The 14865-nt window shown below is 38.8% G+C and overlaps 1 protein-coding gene and 1 non-coding gene across 5 annotated transcripts in view; both read left to right on the top strand.

The window, feature by feature from the left end:
• FMN1 (formin 1) overlaps positions 1-14865 on the top strand; it is a 452266-nt gene that overhangs the window by 158639 nt on the left and 278762 nt on the right. The gene's annotated exons all lie outside the window — the stretch shown is intronic.
• On the top strand, positions 10171-10277 carry LOC132361717 (U6 spliceosomal RNA). Its single transcript, XR_009501987.1, has one exon. It is a non-coding gene; the product is annotated as a U6 spliceosomal RNA (small nuclear RNA).

The raw sequence follows: 14865 nt of genomic DNA, 5'->3' as shown, positions 1-14865 counted from the left end.
TTTGATTACTATGTGTCTCGGCGTGTTTCTCCTTGGGTTTATCCTGTATGGGACTCTCTGCGCTTCCTGGACTTGGGTGGCTATTTCCTTTCCCATGTTAGGGAAGTTTTCGACTATAATCTCTTCAAATATTTTCTCTGGTCCTTTCTCTCTCTCTTCTCCTTCTGGGACCCCTATAATGCGAATGTTGTTGCGTTTAATGTTGTCCCAGAGGTCTCTTAGGCTGTCTTCATTTCTTTTCATTCTTTTTTCTTTAGTCTGTTCCGCAGCAGTGAATTCCATCATTCTGTCTTCCAGGTCACTTATCCGTTCTTCTGCCTCAGTTATTCTGCTATTGATTCCTTCTAGTGTAGTTTTCATTTCAGTTATTGTATTGGTCATCTCTGTTTGTTTGTTCTTTAATTCTTCTAGGTCTTTGTTAATCATTTCTTGCATCTTCTCAATCTTTGCCTCCATTCTTATTCCAAGGTCCTGGATCATCTTCACTATCATTATTCTGAATTCTTTTTCTGGAAGGTTGCCTATCTCCACTGCATTTAGTTGTTTTTCTGGGGTTTTTTCTTGTTCCTTCATCTGGTACATAGCCCTCTGCCTTTTCATCTTCTCTATCTTTCTGTAACTGTGGTTTTTGGTCCACAGGCTGCAGGATTATAGTTTTTCTTGCTTCTGTTGTCTGCCCTCTGGTGGTTGAGGCTATCTAAGAGGCTTGATGGGAGGCTCTGGTGGTGGGTAGAGCTGACTGTTGCTGTGGTGGTCAGAGCTCAGTAAAGCCTTAATCCACTTGACTGTTGATGGGTGGGGCTGGGTTCCCTCCCTGTTGCTGTGGCGGTCAGAGCTCAGTAAAACCTTAATCCACTTGACTGTTGATGGGTGGGGCTGGGTTCCCTCCCTGTTGGCTGTTTTGCCTGAGGCAACCCAACACTGGAGCCTACCCGTGCTCTTTGGTGGGGTTAATGGCAGACTCTGGGAGGGCTCACGCCAAGGAGAACTTCCCAGAAGCTCTGCTGCCAGTGTCCTTATCCCCACGGTGAAACAGAGCCACCACTCGCCTCTGCAGGAGACCCCCCAACACCAGCAGGTAGGTCTGGTTCAGTCTCCCGCAGGCTCACTGCTCCTTCCCCTGGGTCCTGATGCACACATTACTTTGTGTGTGCCCTCCAAGAGTGGGGTCTCTGTTTCCCCCAGTCCCGTCAAAGTCCTGCAATCCAATTCCCACTAGGCTTCAAAGTCTGATTCTCTAGGAATTCCTCCTCCCGTTGCCTGACCCCCAGGTTGGGAAGCCTGACGTGGGGCTCAGAACCTTTACTCCAGTGGGTGGACTTCTGTGGTATAAGTGTTCGCCAGTCTGTGAGTCACCCACCCAGCAGTTACGGGGTTTGATTTTACTCTGCTTGCGCCCCTCCTACCGTCTCACTGTGGCTTCTCCTCTGTCCTTGGACGTGGGGTATCCTCCTTGGTGAAGTCCAGGGTCTTCCTGTCAGTGATGGTCCAGCAGTCAGTTGTGATTCTGGTGCTCTCGCAAGAGGGAGTGACAGCACGTCCTTCTACTCCGCCATCTTGGTTAATCTCCTACAATGAGTTTTTAATTCCACGAACTTAATATGTATCTTTCCCTAAATACTTATTTGAATATAGTCTTTTCTGATTTCTCTGTTTAGTTTTCTTTGTGAAGGTTTTAGCTTCCCTTAAATTTAAATGTCTTCCCAAGTATTCTAAAATTTTGATGCAGTTGTGCACATGTTTTTTAAAATTCCATCTTCTGACTTTTTTTTGTTAGATAGAATCTCTCTCTCTCAATAAAATAGTAAATATAAGTTATTGAACTGTTTCCTGATATACAAACCTTTTAATCACTTAGAATCTTTCACTGTTGCAAACAATACTTTAATGAAATTATTATATAGCTATTTTGTGCATACCTGTGAGTACTTTAATAAGATAGAAGCAGAATTGTGTGTTAGAGTTCCTACTCATTTTAACCACTGGTAGATACTGCACAGTTGCCCTCTCAAAATACTGAACCCACTAAATATACTCAACTATCACAAGAATGTCCATTACTCACACTTCACCAATATTCATTTAGTTTATGCCAATCTAAGGTTAAAAATTGCATACTATTGTTTTTAATTTGTATTTCTCAATACTAGCATAGTTGGACATCTTTTCATTTTGTCTTCTTTTGTGACTTGTTTGCTTGTATTCTTTGCCCTTTTGTAAATTGGGTCATTAGTTTCTATTCTTACTGATTTGAAAGCAGGTTTTCATATATTAAGGCAATTAGTCCTTTGTTGTATATATCGCAATCCTAGTCTTTAGCTTGCCATGTCCTTTACCTTTTGCCTTCATTCATTATATGGAAATTTTATGTTTTATGTAGTTATATCTTTTCTGGAGTTGTTGTTACTGTTGTTGGTCTGAAGGAAGCCTTCCCTAACCTAAAGTTGAACAATATGTATATTTTAACTAATCTGCATATATGTTTAGATTTTTATTCAGTCTAGGATTTGTTTCTGTGTGTGGTGTACATAAGGGTGTGTTGTTAAGGGTGGCAGTGTGCTGTAGGGAGCTTAGGTTATGGAATCTAATGTCATGGAGTCAAATTTTAGGCTTCAGCAGTTACTGAAGCAAGTTAGTTACTTTTTACTGGGCAAGTTACTGGGCAAGATGATTTCCTATTTATTTGTGCTTAGGTTCCTTATTTGTGTAAAAAAAATTGTTTTTAGTCGTCAATGAAATAATGCATTTAGGGACCTTAGCACAGTGCCCGGCTCATTGTGGAACCAAAATAATGTAAGCTACTGTTAGTTTTGTCTTTCCCAGATTGATAACTATTTGCCCCAACATTTAATAAATAGTTGGTTCTTGCTTCGCAGATATGGAGTGCTAACTCTCACATACATAAATGCCTTTCTATATGCTGATTTATTTCTAGATCCTTTAATATTTTTTGTTTATGTTTATCTAGACCTTGTGCCAATTTTGTGTCTTTGCAGTTGATATAGTTTTAAAGTTATTTAAATATCTGGCATTTCAAATTACCTCAATTCTTTTTTTCCTTCTAAATTTTGTTTGGGTAGTTGTAGACATAGACTCTTATGTATGAACTTGAAAGTCAGTTTCTCAAGATCTATGAAATCATGAGATTGGAATTTCCATTGGGATTATATTAAATCATAGATCAATATGAGAGGCCTGGTAATACTGAGTCTTCCTATCCAGGAACATAGTTTATCTCTCTGGCTATTCAGAATTTCGTTCATGTTCTTCAGTAAAGCTCTACAGTTTTCTTCTTATAGCTCGTGCCATTTAACTTAATTTTTACAAACTTAATTAAAAATGGGATTCATCTGTCATGTTTTAAAATGGTTTTGTTGGTATAACAAAGCGATTTTCATGTTTCTAATTCTGATTTTATACTCATGTTAGTTCTACTAGTTTTTTCAGTTGAGAGCCTTGGAATTTTTGTAGACAAAGCATGACAGCTTGTGTTTTTTCTTGTAAAATATACATAAAGTAAAATTTATTATCTTAACCATGAAAAGTTTTTATCATTTTACTCATTGAAAACATTTATTAACGCTTTGTATATGTAGCACATAATGGTTTACATAATAGGTGAATAGGTGTTAGCCATTTTTAAGTAGAGTTCAGTAGTGTTAAGTATATTCATGTTGTGTGACAGATTTTCAGAACTCTTTTGTCTTGCACAACTGAAACTATACTCATTAAACAACTCTTCATTTCTCCTCTCTTCCCAAACTCTGGCAACCACTATTCTATTTTCTATTTCTATGAATCTGACTACTCTAGGTACCTCATGTAAGTGGAACCCTACAGTATTTGTGTGACTGGCTTATTTCACTTAGCGTAATGTCCTCAAGATTCATCCATGTTGTAACATGTATCAGAGTTCTTTCCTTTTTAAGGCTGAATAATATTCCACTGTATGGTCTGTACCACATTTTGTTTATCCATCCATCCGTCAATAGACACTTGGGTTGCTTCCACTTTTGAGCTATTGTGAATAATGCTGCTATCACCATGGATGTACAAATATTTCCTTGGGACCCTGCTTTGAATTCTTTGGGTGTATACCCAGATGTGGGATTGCTGGATCGTATGGCAATGTTATCTTTATTTTTTGAGGCGTCTCCATATTGTTTTTCATAGCTGCTGAATGTATAGTGATACATTCCCACTATAAGTGAGCAAGTTCCAATTTCTTCACCTTGTCAACACTTATTATTTTCTGAGTTTTTGTTTGTTTAATATTAGCCACCCTAATCAGTGTGGTGTCTCATTGGGCTTTGATTTGCATTTCTCTAATTATTAGTGATGTTGTGTGTCTTTTCAGGTGCCTTTTGGCCACTGGTGTATCTTCTATGGAAAAATGCCTATTCAGATCCTTTGCCCATTTTTAATCAGGTTTTTAACACTAGAAAATAAAACACAAATTGTTACCTATCTTTTTTTACTAGACCTTTTCTACTGCCTAGGGCCTCCAAAACAAAGCTAGAAAAGTGGTGGTTAGTAGGCTTCCTTGTGCTATTCCTGATTTTATAGGCTTCCTTCTAATGTTTTCCAGTTAAAAATTATGTTGGTCAGAGATTTTTTTTGGTCAATTATCTTTATCAAGTTAAGGAACATTCTTTATATATCTGGGCTTCTAAGTGTTGATATCACAAAAATTAGTTTGAGTTTAATGTATGAGGGATATATTTACTGAAATGACAGTGTGATTCATGTGATTTTCTTTAATCTGATTATCCAGTAATTGCATTTTAGATTCATTAGTGTGGAACCATCTCTGCACTATTTCATCATGATGAAATGCTGAATTTGATTTGCTGATTTTCTGGTCATTTTAAATAAGGAAAGGTCTTAGCCAAATATAATGAATTTTGTGAATTCAAGATAAGGGAAACTATGGGGACATTTTCTATATTTTAAGTAGCAAAGTATACAGTAACTCCACAGTGGAGTACTGGATTTGTTAAAATGGAAACAACAGCCAAATGGTTTGTAGATCTGCCCCCTGTGTTCTCTGATGTTATTTTTTCCCTCAGCGTTAAGATTTCTTCTTCAGTGTAGCACCAATCAAGATAAGTGGAAATGAACCTTGAAAAACAGTTGCTATTGTGTGTTGAGTTACATGGCATAGTGAGTGCGACTCCTAGGGGATTTCCCTTGACTTAGTTAGAACACATATTCTATCTTGTGTTGTAATCTTAGAAGTTGCAGGTAAGTGGTGGTGACATCAGAGTTACTGTTGCTTCTAGATCATACCTAACTCTTACTTAGTAACATCTAACGCATTATTAGTGTCTAATTCATTGATTATTAATTCCACTGTTACAAATAATAATATGTTCATGCATTCATTTAACACATATTTACTGAGCATCTACTGTATACTGGTAAGTTTGATAGATGCTTGGAATTCAGAGATGTATCAGGCAAGATCCTTTCACTCAAGCAACTCAGTTCTTTTTTTTTTTTTTTTTTTTTTGGTGGCAGGGTAGTAGGTAGGTGACAGAGAGTAGCATGGGGGAGAGAGAGAGATGAAATGTACACAGATAAGTGCAATAAAATGGTCTAATACTCTTATTGAAGAATGTATAGCATATCGTAGAACACAAAAGGAGAGTATGATCAATCCTACTTGGGGGAACTAGGACAAACCTCCTGAGCAGACATGGAAGAGAGTAGGCTGGATAAGTCAGGTGGAGGCAAGCTAGACCAAACAGGCAGAGGAAGGATGGAGCAGGACTTGTTTGAAGAATAGCAGGTAGTTTATTATGACTGATAGATAAGAGGCAAGGGGAATGATATGCAAGGGCATTATGTCTGTAGACTTTGAGGAGGTCAGGTCTTCAGGAGAGAGAGAAATTATATGGCGTGAAGGTTTTAGGCAGGGGAGTAACAGAACCAAATACAGGTGTTGTCAGCCTGCTTTAGAGGTATTGAGGATGAGTGTGGATCTGGCAGGGAGGTGAGTGGCTGCTGTGGAGAAGTAGGAAGACCAGTTTGGAGTGGTCCTTATAGTGGTCCAAAGGATAGATGAAAGGCGCAGTCAGTGATTTCTACTTTCCTGTGAACAGATGCATTTTAAAAACTCTTTGTGATACTCAGTGATAACGGAATCAGAGTTAATAAAAAGCCTAGATGCTCTTGGTTTCATTTTCGGTGATGGCTTATACCTTTTGCTAAGCCTATTGCCAGGACTGCTAGAAGAATAAAATAATTTGAATTTGAACTCATTTTTTTTGCCCAGCCTGGAATGAATGTGGGACTTAATAGTGATATATAGTTATCCTTATGTTTATGGATTACCCAACCCATGGATAAAATACGTGTTCAGCTCTAGGTCAATTTGCCTGAAACAAACTCACACAAAACCAGTGGTCTAAAACCAATTTACCTAAATAAATATTCTCAACATATTTCTGTCTTCAACAGTAAGTAATTATGTTTGCACCACACAGGCACAATAACCCACTGCCGTCCCACCAGGGAGTCTCTGTGATGAGTCACTTTTAGAGGGCATTACTTGCTCCTCCCTAGTCAACAAAATCAATACCTTACATTGCAAACTTGGTAAACCATTTACCTCTGCCTCTTTATCTTTCACATTCTACCCATCCTTCCCCCAGTTACAGCGTTGCTTCCTTTAGAAAGCCTTTGGAAAAAAAAAAAAAAAGGCTTTGACTATCCCACCCTCTCATGAGCGTCTCCGAATCCTTTGGCCACCAGGTACTACCTATGATAGGTTGTCTATTGTTGAATTTTTATTTAAATTGTACATCATTTAACATTTTATGTGTTTGTTTTATATCCCAATTCGTCTCTCAATCTTTAGTGAGGGGAAAAGTAATCTGGGGATCCTGTTAATTCAGGTATCTGGAGTAGGGTCCATGAATCTGCCTTTTTCACAAGATGCATAGGTATTTTGGATATAGTGCTAGATCAGTAGTCTTTAAACTGGGGGCTGCAGAAGGACCCTCCAAGGGGTAGAGGCATGGATAATTTTGAGCAAATTACCTTCCAGATCCTCAGCTTTCATTAGTACTCTCTTAATTTAAATGGATCGCCTACCCAATTTATAAAGGGAAGGTATCTCACCTATTCCAAATCTTGCTCTACCTTGCTCAGATGTGAAAACCTCCAGGGTGTCAAAGAAAGGATAATTTCAAATAATGGCATCTGGGAAGCCTTTATTAGAGGACCAAAAAATTGATCCTATCCATTCCAATAAGATACATTTCCAATTAAATTTTAATGTTTAATAATTATCACATTTCAATATGTTTTCATACGTTAGGTGCTAATAAAATATTTTTATAACTCAGCCCAGAAGTAAACCTAAAACTACTTTTGTGATCAGAGAAAATTTTTAAAAATCATTTTTACATTTGTATTCCTTGGAAATTATGAGAGGGTGAATAATAGTCATTGAAGCATAAAACTATTACTTTTGGATAAATTCTGTTAAAAAGAAAAGAAATTGAAATGTTTAAAAGGAGGAAAAGGAACCAGGTAAAATTCCTGAATGTTAAAGCCATTTGTTCACAGCCTTTTTAAACAGATAATGCTGAATGGCAAATATGGTATTATTAGAGTCTATTAACTACATTTAAAAGTGTAATCGTTGTATTTTTAAGATCAGTATTCATAAATTGTCCAGAATTTGTTTTTGCAACTGTTTAAACTTACAGTGACAAATTTCAGATGTCAATTTAAAAATGTGTGAGGAGTATGGTATTTTTTAGAAAAATTGTAGTGGGTGTATGAGCGTAAGTTTGAAGAGCACTGTTCTGGTTTGTACTTTGAAAACTGCTGCCTCAGAATCACCTGTGACCATGTTAAAAATGTAGCTCACTGGATGTGATCCAGGCATGATCATGTGTGTGATAATAGCTGACATTTATTTAGTTCTGTGTGCCAAAGAAACTGAAGGTGGCAGGTTCATTTCTGCAAAACGTGTCAATGCTGTTTGCCTTTCCCGAGGGCATCGCAGAGCTCCCTTCCCTGTGGCTTACTGCCTGGTTCTTAGTGGCTAGAACCGGAGCCTCAGGTTATAAAGGAACCAGCCAGTTCCCTCAAGTATGAGCCTGCTCAGAGTACTTGCTCCCCTCCCTCCCCACCCCCGCACCTGTGGAGTCAGCCCATCTTTCTAGAGTCTCAGGGAAGAAGCTTCTAGACTCTTTCCCCAACCTCCCCACACTTTCTTTCCCCTCCTCACCCAAACTCCGATCAGCTGTAGGGTGTTTGAAGGAGAGTGGGAATGTCGATGTCACTACCAGGAACAAAGACATTCTGTCCTGTTGTGCTGTACCTGGAGGACCATCCTGCTTCTGTGTCGGGTATGAGTTGATCATCCATAACTCTGAGCTGTGTCTCTGGGAGGTCAGTGAGACAGGAGTGTGTGGTTTCTGTCTTGCTTTGTCCTTTTCTTTCTCTAAAGTGAATCAATGTCTTTATTTATTTAGAAATTTTTTTTGGAGTATAGTTGATTTAAAATGTTGTGTTAGTTTCAGGTATACAGCAAAGTGATTCAGGTATATGTGTGTGTGTGTGTGTGTGTGTGTGTATATATATATATATGTATATTTTTCAGATTATTTCCATTATAGGTTATTACAAGATATTGAATACAGTTCCCTCTGCTATACAGTAGGACCTTGTTGTTTATCTATTTTATGTATAGTAGTGTGTATCTGTTAATCCAAAACTCGTAATTTAACCCTCCCCCCCATTTCCCCTTTGGTAACCATAAGTTTGTTTTCTGTGTCTTTGAGTCTGTTTCTATTTTGTATATACATTTATTTGTATTATTTTTTAGATTCCACATATAAGAGATATATAACATTTGTCTTTCTCTGTCTGACTTCACTTATTCTGTAGGTCCATCCATGTTGCTGCAAATGGCAATATTTCATTCTTTTTTATGGCTGAGTAATATTCCATTGCATATATATGTATATATATCTTCTTTAATCATCTGCTTATGTGCACGTGGGTTGTTTCCATGTTTTGGCTATTGTAAATAGTGCTGCTGTGAACATTGGGGTGCATGTTTTTGAATTAAGAGTTTTCATCTTTTCTGGATATATGCCCAGGATTGGGATTGTTGGATCATATGGTAGCTCTATTTTTACTTTTTTAAGGACCCTCCATACTGTTCTCCATAATGGCCGCACCAATTTACATCCCCACCAACAGTGTAGGAGGGTTCCCTTTTCTCCACGCCCTCTCCAGCATTCATTATTTGTAGACGTTTTGATGATAGACATTTTGACTGATGTGTGATAATGAGGTGATACCTCATTGCAGTTTTGATTTGCATTTCTCTAATAATTAGTGATATTGAGCATCTTTTCATGTGCCTGTTGGCCATCTGTATGTCTTCTTTGGAGAAATGTCTGTTCAGGTCTTCTGCCTATTTTTTGATTGGATTGCTTGTTTTTTGATATGGAGCTGTATGAGGTGTTTGTATATTTTGGAAATTAATTCCTTGTCAGTCACATCGTTTGCAAATATTTTCTCCCATTCCACATTTTGTCTTTTCATTTTGTTAATGGTTTCCTTTGCTGTGCAAAAGCTTTTAAGTTTAATTAGGTCTCATTTGTTTATTTTTGTTTTTATTTCCATTACTCTAGGAGGCAGTTCCAAAAATATATTGCTGCGATTTATAACAAGGAGTGTTCTGCCTATGTTTTCCTCTCGGAGTTTTATAGTATCCGGTCTTTCATTTAGGTCTTTAATCCATTTTGAGTTTATTTTTGTATATGGTGTTAGAGAATGTTATAATTTCATTCTTTTACATGTAGCTGTCCTGTTTTCCCAGCACCACTTATTGAAGAGACTGTCTTTTCTCCATTGTATGTTCTTGCCTCCTTTGTCTTAGATTCATTGACCATAAGTGTGTAGGTTTATACCTGGGCTCTCTGTCTGTTACATTGATCTATGTGTCTGTTTTTGTGCCAGTGCCATACAGTTTTGATTACCATAGCTTTGTAATATAGTCTGAAGTCAGGGAGAGTGATTCCTCCAGCTCCATTCTTCTTTCTCAAGTTTGTTTTGGCTGTTCAGGATTCTTAATATTAATAAGGATCAGAAATAAGTCAGTTATTACAGAGTTCAAAGTCATTTTAAAAACTATATGTGGTGCTTGCTTCAGCAGCACATATACTAAAATTGGAACGATACAGAGAAGATTAGCATGGCCCCTGCGCAAGGATGACATGCAAATTCGTGATGTGTTCCATATTTTTTATATGTATAGCTGATTCACTTTGTTATAAAGCAGAAACTAACACACCATTGTAAAGCAATTATACTCCAATAAAGATGTTAAAAAAACAAAAACAAAAACAAAAACTAGATGTGAATGGTTACAACCCTGATAAGATGTATAGGACAAAGAACAGAAGGAAGTACAGCAAAATACTAACAGTGGCATCTTAAGGGGTGGATTTTCATGTTTTCTGAATTCCAATTCTTAAATATAAGCATGCTTATATTGCTTTTACAACTTAGAAATCTCTTCTAAATTATCCTTTCTGAGAGGGGGGGATACCAGACACTCATAAATGGCACAAATGGATACTCTGCTGCTTGTACTCCAGGAGGGTATTTCCATTTCTCAGTGATGATAACTAATAACAAATCTGTGTTTTACATCTGTCAGGCCCTATGGAAATGAACTAAATGTTATACATGGATTAAATAACTGTAATCCTTAGTGTAATGTTATGAGGTAGATAATTATTCATAGTTTACTAAAGAGGATACTGCATCTTAGAAAAAATTATATACTTTTCTTGGGCTTTACAAAGCTAGTAAAGAGAGAAGCCAATATTTGAGCCTTGGTTTTGCACCATTAAACTGATAGGCATGTCACCTTACACCAGCTCACACGATGCCCCATCCTTTCTCAGTAAATATAGGGACATTTCTAAGAACTGAAATGAGGATCCACTTTGGAATGAATGGAAAGAAATATCAGATATGGAGTGATGATGAAAGGATAAAATCTTATAATGTGTTCTTACATGGAATTGTGTATAGAGGAAATAATTCACATAATATACATTCAACAGTAATTTTATTTGAAATGCATCATTTATTTAAGTAGTATTGCCTGAACACCTACATGCCAGGACTTGTTCAAGGCATTTGAATACATCAGTGAATCAAGAAGAAAACAATTCCAGCTTTCTAGGAGCTTGCCTTCTAAGGGAGTGGGGGAGGATGATAGTGGTGAATAGAGATAATAAAGAAATAAAGTAAATAAATTGTAGCTTAGATGGCGATAAATGCTATGGAAAAGAACAGCCAGATGAGAGGCATTGGGATTGTAGTGGAAGGGTTGGTTACAGTTTTAAATAGTGTGGTCAGGGTAGGACTCCTTAAGACTGTGACATTTGAGCAAAGAAATAAGAAAAGAGAAAGAGATAAGGGAATGCAGGGGAAGGGAAGCTCCAGTCCAAAGGCTCTGAGTACAGAATGGGTGTTGTATGGTCTGGGTAACTGCAGCTGTTAAGCAGTTAGCCAGAAAAGGAGATTTGAGAAGAAATGTAGAGTCAGCTGTTCTTAACCTGGAGTCTAAGGACCTCTAAGAAGTCCAGGGATAGAATTCAGGGGTCTATTAATTTGGGTGGGAAAAAATTTCACTTTTATTTTTAACAATAACATCTAACTGAAATTTAACATTTTTCAGCAGACCAAAAACCTAGAATAACTTAGTAGAACCAATGACCTTGTCAGCAATAGAGGTCATAGATATTATCATATCACATGATAGGTGTTGCAGATATCTTAAAATATGGTTGTGTTCATCACCACATCACATCAAAATTATGTTAGTAATTAGACCTGCCACTAGATCCTCTTATTTAATGTATTAATAAAGGGAGTACACGTGTTACTATATCACAATTAAAATTAAAACTGAGTTGGTTTCCTCTGTAGTGTATTGTATTTCATTTTATACATCTAAAAATATTATTTGGAGAAGGGATCCATAGACACTGCCAGCTGCCAAAGGGGTCCATGGCACAAAACAGATGAAGGAACCCCTGACAGGCAGTGTTGCAGGCCAGTGTGGAATCTTGTTTGATGTTGGCCTTTGTGCTGAGAGTGAAATGGCAGGAGCTGTGAGAGAATTTTGAGCAGAGGCTTGACATGATTTTCTTTTTGTCTGAAAAAGCCCACTCTGGCTGCTGTGTTGAATTAGGGACTGGGGCACGGGGAAGGGGAGTCTGGGGCCAGGCAGACCCACATCACAGTTATTAGATCATTATGGTGATCCAGGCAAGAAATTGGGCTTGCTCAGGGGATGGTGGCATGGACTATGGGTATAGCAAAGGAGGCGGTAAAAAATAATCAGATTCTGGATTTGTTTTGGAGGCAGAACCATCGGGATTTCCTGATAGGTTGGATGTGCGGGAGAACAGTCAGGGATGACGGCAGAGTTTTTGACTTGAGCCATGGAAGGATGGAATGGCCATCGACTGGAGGAGAGGAATGTGGCTAGGAGGGGGAAGATCGGGCATTATTTCTGATGTGTGAAACTTGAGGTGTCGATCTGACATATACAAGGAAGTGTTTGCAGGCATTTGGATGCTATAGGAGTGTGGAGTTGGGGAGGAGGGCTTCTGAGCTGCAGACATGTATAGGGGAGTCATTTGTGCATAGAAAAGTTGATATTTAAAACTCAGACTGGTGAGATGCTGAGTGCAGATAGAAAAGGGGAACCAGGAGTGAGTGACCCTGGGGAGCTCCAGCAGGAGGAGATTGAGGTGAAGAGGAGGAATCAGCAAAGTAAACTGAGAAAGAGTGTCCAGCGAGGCAGCAGGAAAAGCAAGAGATGGTGGAGTTCTGGATGCTAAAGAGAAAAAAGTGTATCAAGGAGTGGGGGTGTGGGGGGAGGGAGTGTGTCAAACGGTAGAGCAGGAAAAGTAAGGACTGAGAAATGACCACTGAATTTAGAAGCATAGAGGACACTGGTGGAAGGGGTTAGGGGCAAAAGTCTAATTCTGAGTGGCTTTAAGAGAATGGCAGTTGGACACAGTATGGAGACCACATTTTTGAGAAGTTTTGCAAAAGGAACTAAAGTGGGAGTAGTAGCTGGTGGGGCATGGGGGATCAAAAGAAAGATTTCATTTTGTTCTGATTAAGATGGGAGACATAATAGCTCTTTTGTATGCCAGAGAGAAGGTTCCAATAGAAAGGGGAAATTTGAGGTAGGAAGAAGGCAGACTTCCTGGAATGATCTCTTTAAGAGAATGATTAGGATAGAGATCTTATGTACTAGCAGAGGGGTTGGCTTTGATAATACATGAAAAGTCATCTGTAGTAACAGATCCAAGAGCATGAAAAGTCATCTGTAGTGACAGATCCAAGAGCATGAAAAGTCATCTCTAGTAACAGACCCAAGGGCAGAGAATATGGGTATCAATGCTGGTAGGTGGGAGGATGCACAGGTTCTTCTGGCTGCTTCAGTTTTTCAGTGAAGTAGGAAGCAAAGTTATCAGTTAAGAGTGAAAATGAAATAAGAATAGCAATAACAGCTAAAAATATGTATCATACACCTATGTGCCAGGCACTGCTCTAAGTACTGTACAAATGTTAACTCATCTTTACAAGAGCCTTGTGAGGTAGGAATCATCATTACCCTTATTTAAGGATGAGAAAACAGGCACAGAAGGTGTGAAATAACTCAAGCCAGATCCCACTACTTGTAAGTGGCAGAGCTAGGATGCAGACCAGACCTCCTGGGTCTGGAGTCTGCTGTCTCAGTTACGAGAGGATACCTCCAGCCAAATTGACCTCCTCAAAGGTAGTACGCATTTTATTTTCTTAACCAGTGGCCCTCAGTGTCCTACAAGATGGAGTACTATCGTGTCTCCCTCTAAGGATTAGAGTACATAAGGCAAACCGCTTAGCACAATGCCCAATTCATAGAAGACTGTCAGTAAATGTTCATACTAGCTGGTTCTAGCAGCAGTCCATTTTTGTTGATGACGATGTTAACACTTCATGATTCTATTGATTGCTTTTTAAACATTGGGTTTCATGATTTCAAAATGGTTTCCAAATAGAGGAACAAAAACGGTATCTTACACTTTATTAATATTTCTTTGATTACCAGCGAGGTTGAATGTTTGTTCCTATGGTAATAGGATGTGGAAACAGTGACTCTGACTTTGTATTTCTGTGACATCCGTTACCATAGTAACTAAGGCAGTGAGCTATAAAGGGAGTGCGTGAATCCACGAGCCTGGCTTCCAGCTTGCTGGCTGAGAGAGCCAAAGGGACAGAGCAGCCGGAGGCTGTATAATCCGAGGGCTGGATGTATCTGGGTACTTACTCAGCTGTGGCTTCTCTATTAGGAGCAGCTGTGAACGGGGCTCCAGGAGTCACCCTCACGAAATGAGGCACATGATGACAGTTGGAAGAGGAAGAGTAAATATTACTAAAGATGAATGGATATGGTAATGGCCAAGCAGAAAAAACCTGTGGACGTGTGGGGATGAGTTGGTGCTGACTAGCTGGTACCATGAGGGATGAATTTCAGGAAACCACTAATTGGGGTAGAGATCCTCTGCAGAGGACTGGGCCTGAGTCACATCTGTTCTGTGGGATGTGAGTCCTGTGAGGAAGTCCATGTCCTCAGGCTGCATCAGCTGCAGACCCTCCAGAATGCTGGCTCCTTCTGGTAGTGAGAGTGGAAAGCTTGGGTGGGTGTTACCATGATTTTTTTTTTGTCCTCGTCAATGAATATTGATGGAACTGGGCTAGTATTCAGAGGAGATCCTATAGCCAGGCTCCCTGGGTTCAGATCCTCCTTATTAACCA

The sequence above is a fragment of the Balaenoptera ricei genome, chromosome 2, assembly GCF_028023285.1.
Source record: "Balaenoptera ricei isolate mBalRic1 chromosome 2, mBalRic1.hap2, whole genome shotgun sequence".
In the NCBI taxonomy this organism is placed as follows: Eukaryota; Metazoa; Chordata; class Mammalia; order Artiodactyla; family Balaenopteridae; genus Balaenoptera; species Balaenoptera ricei.
This window is presented reverse-complemented; position numbering and strand designations above follow the sequence as displayed.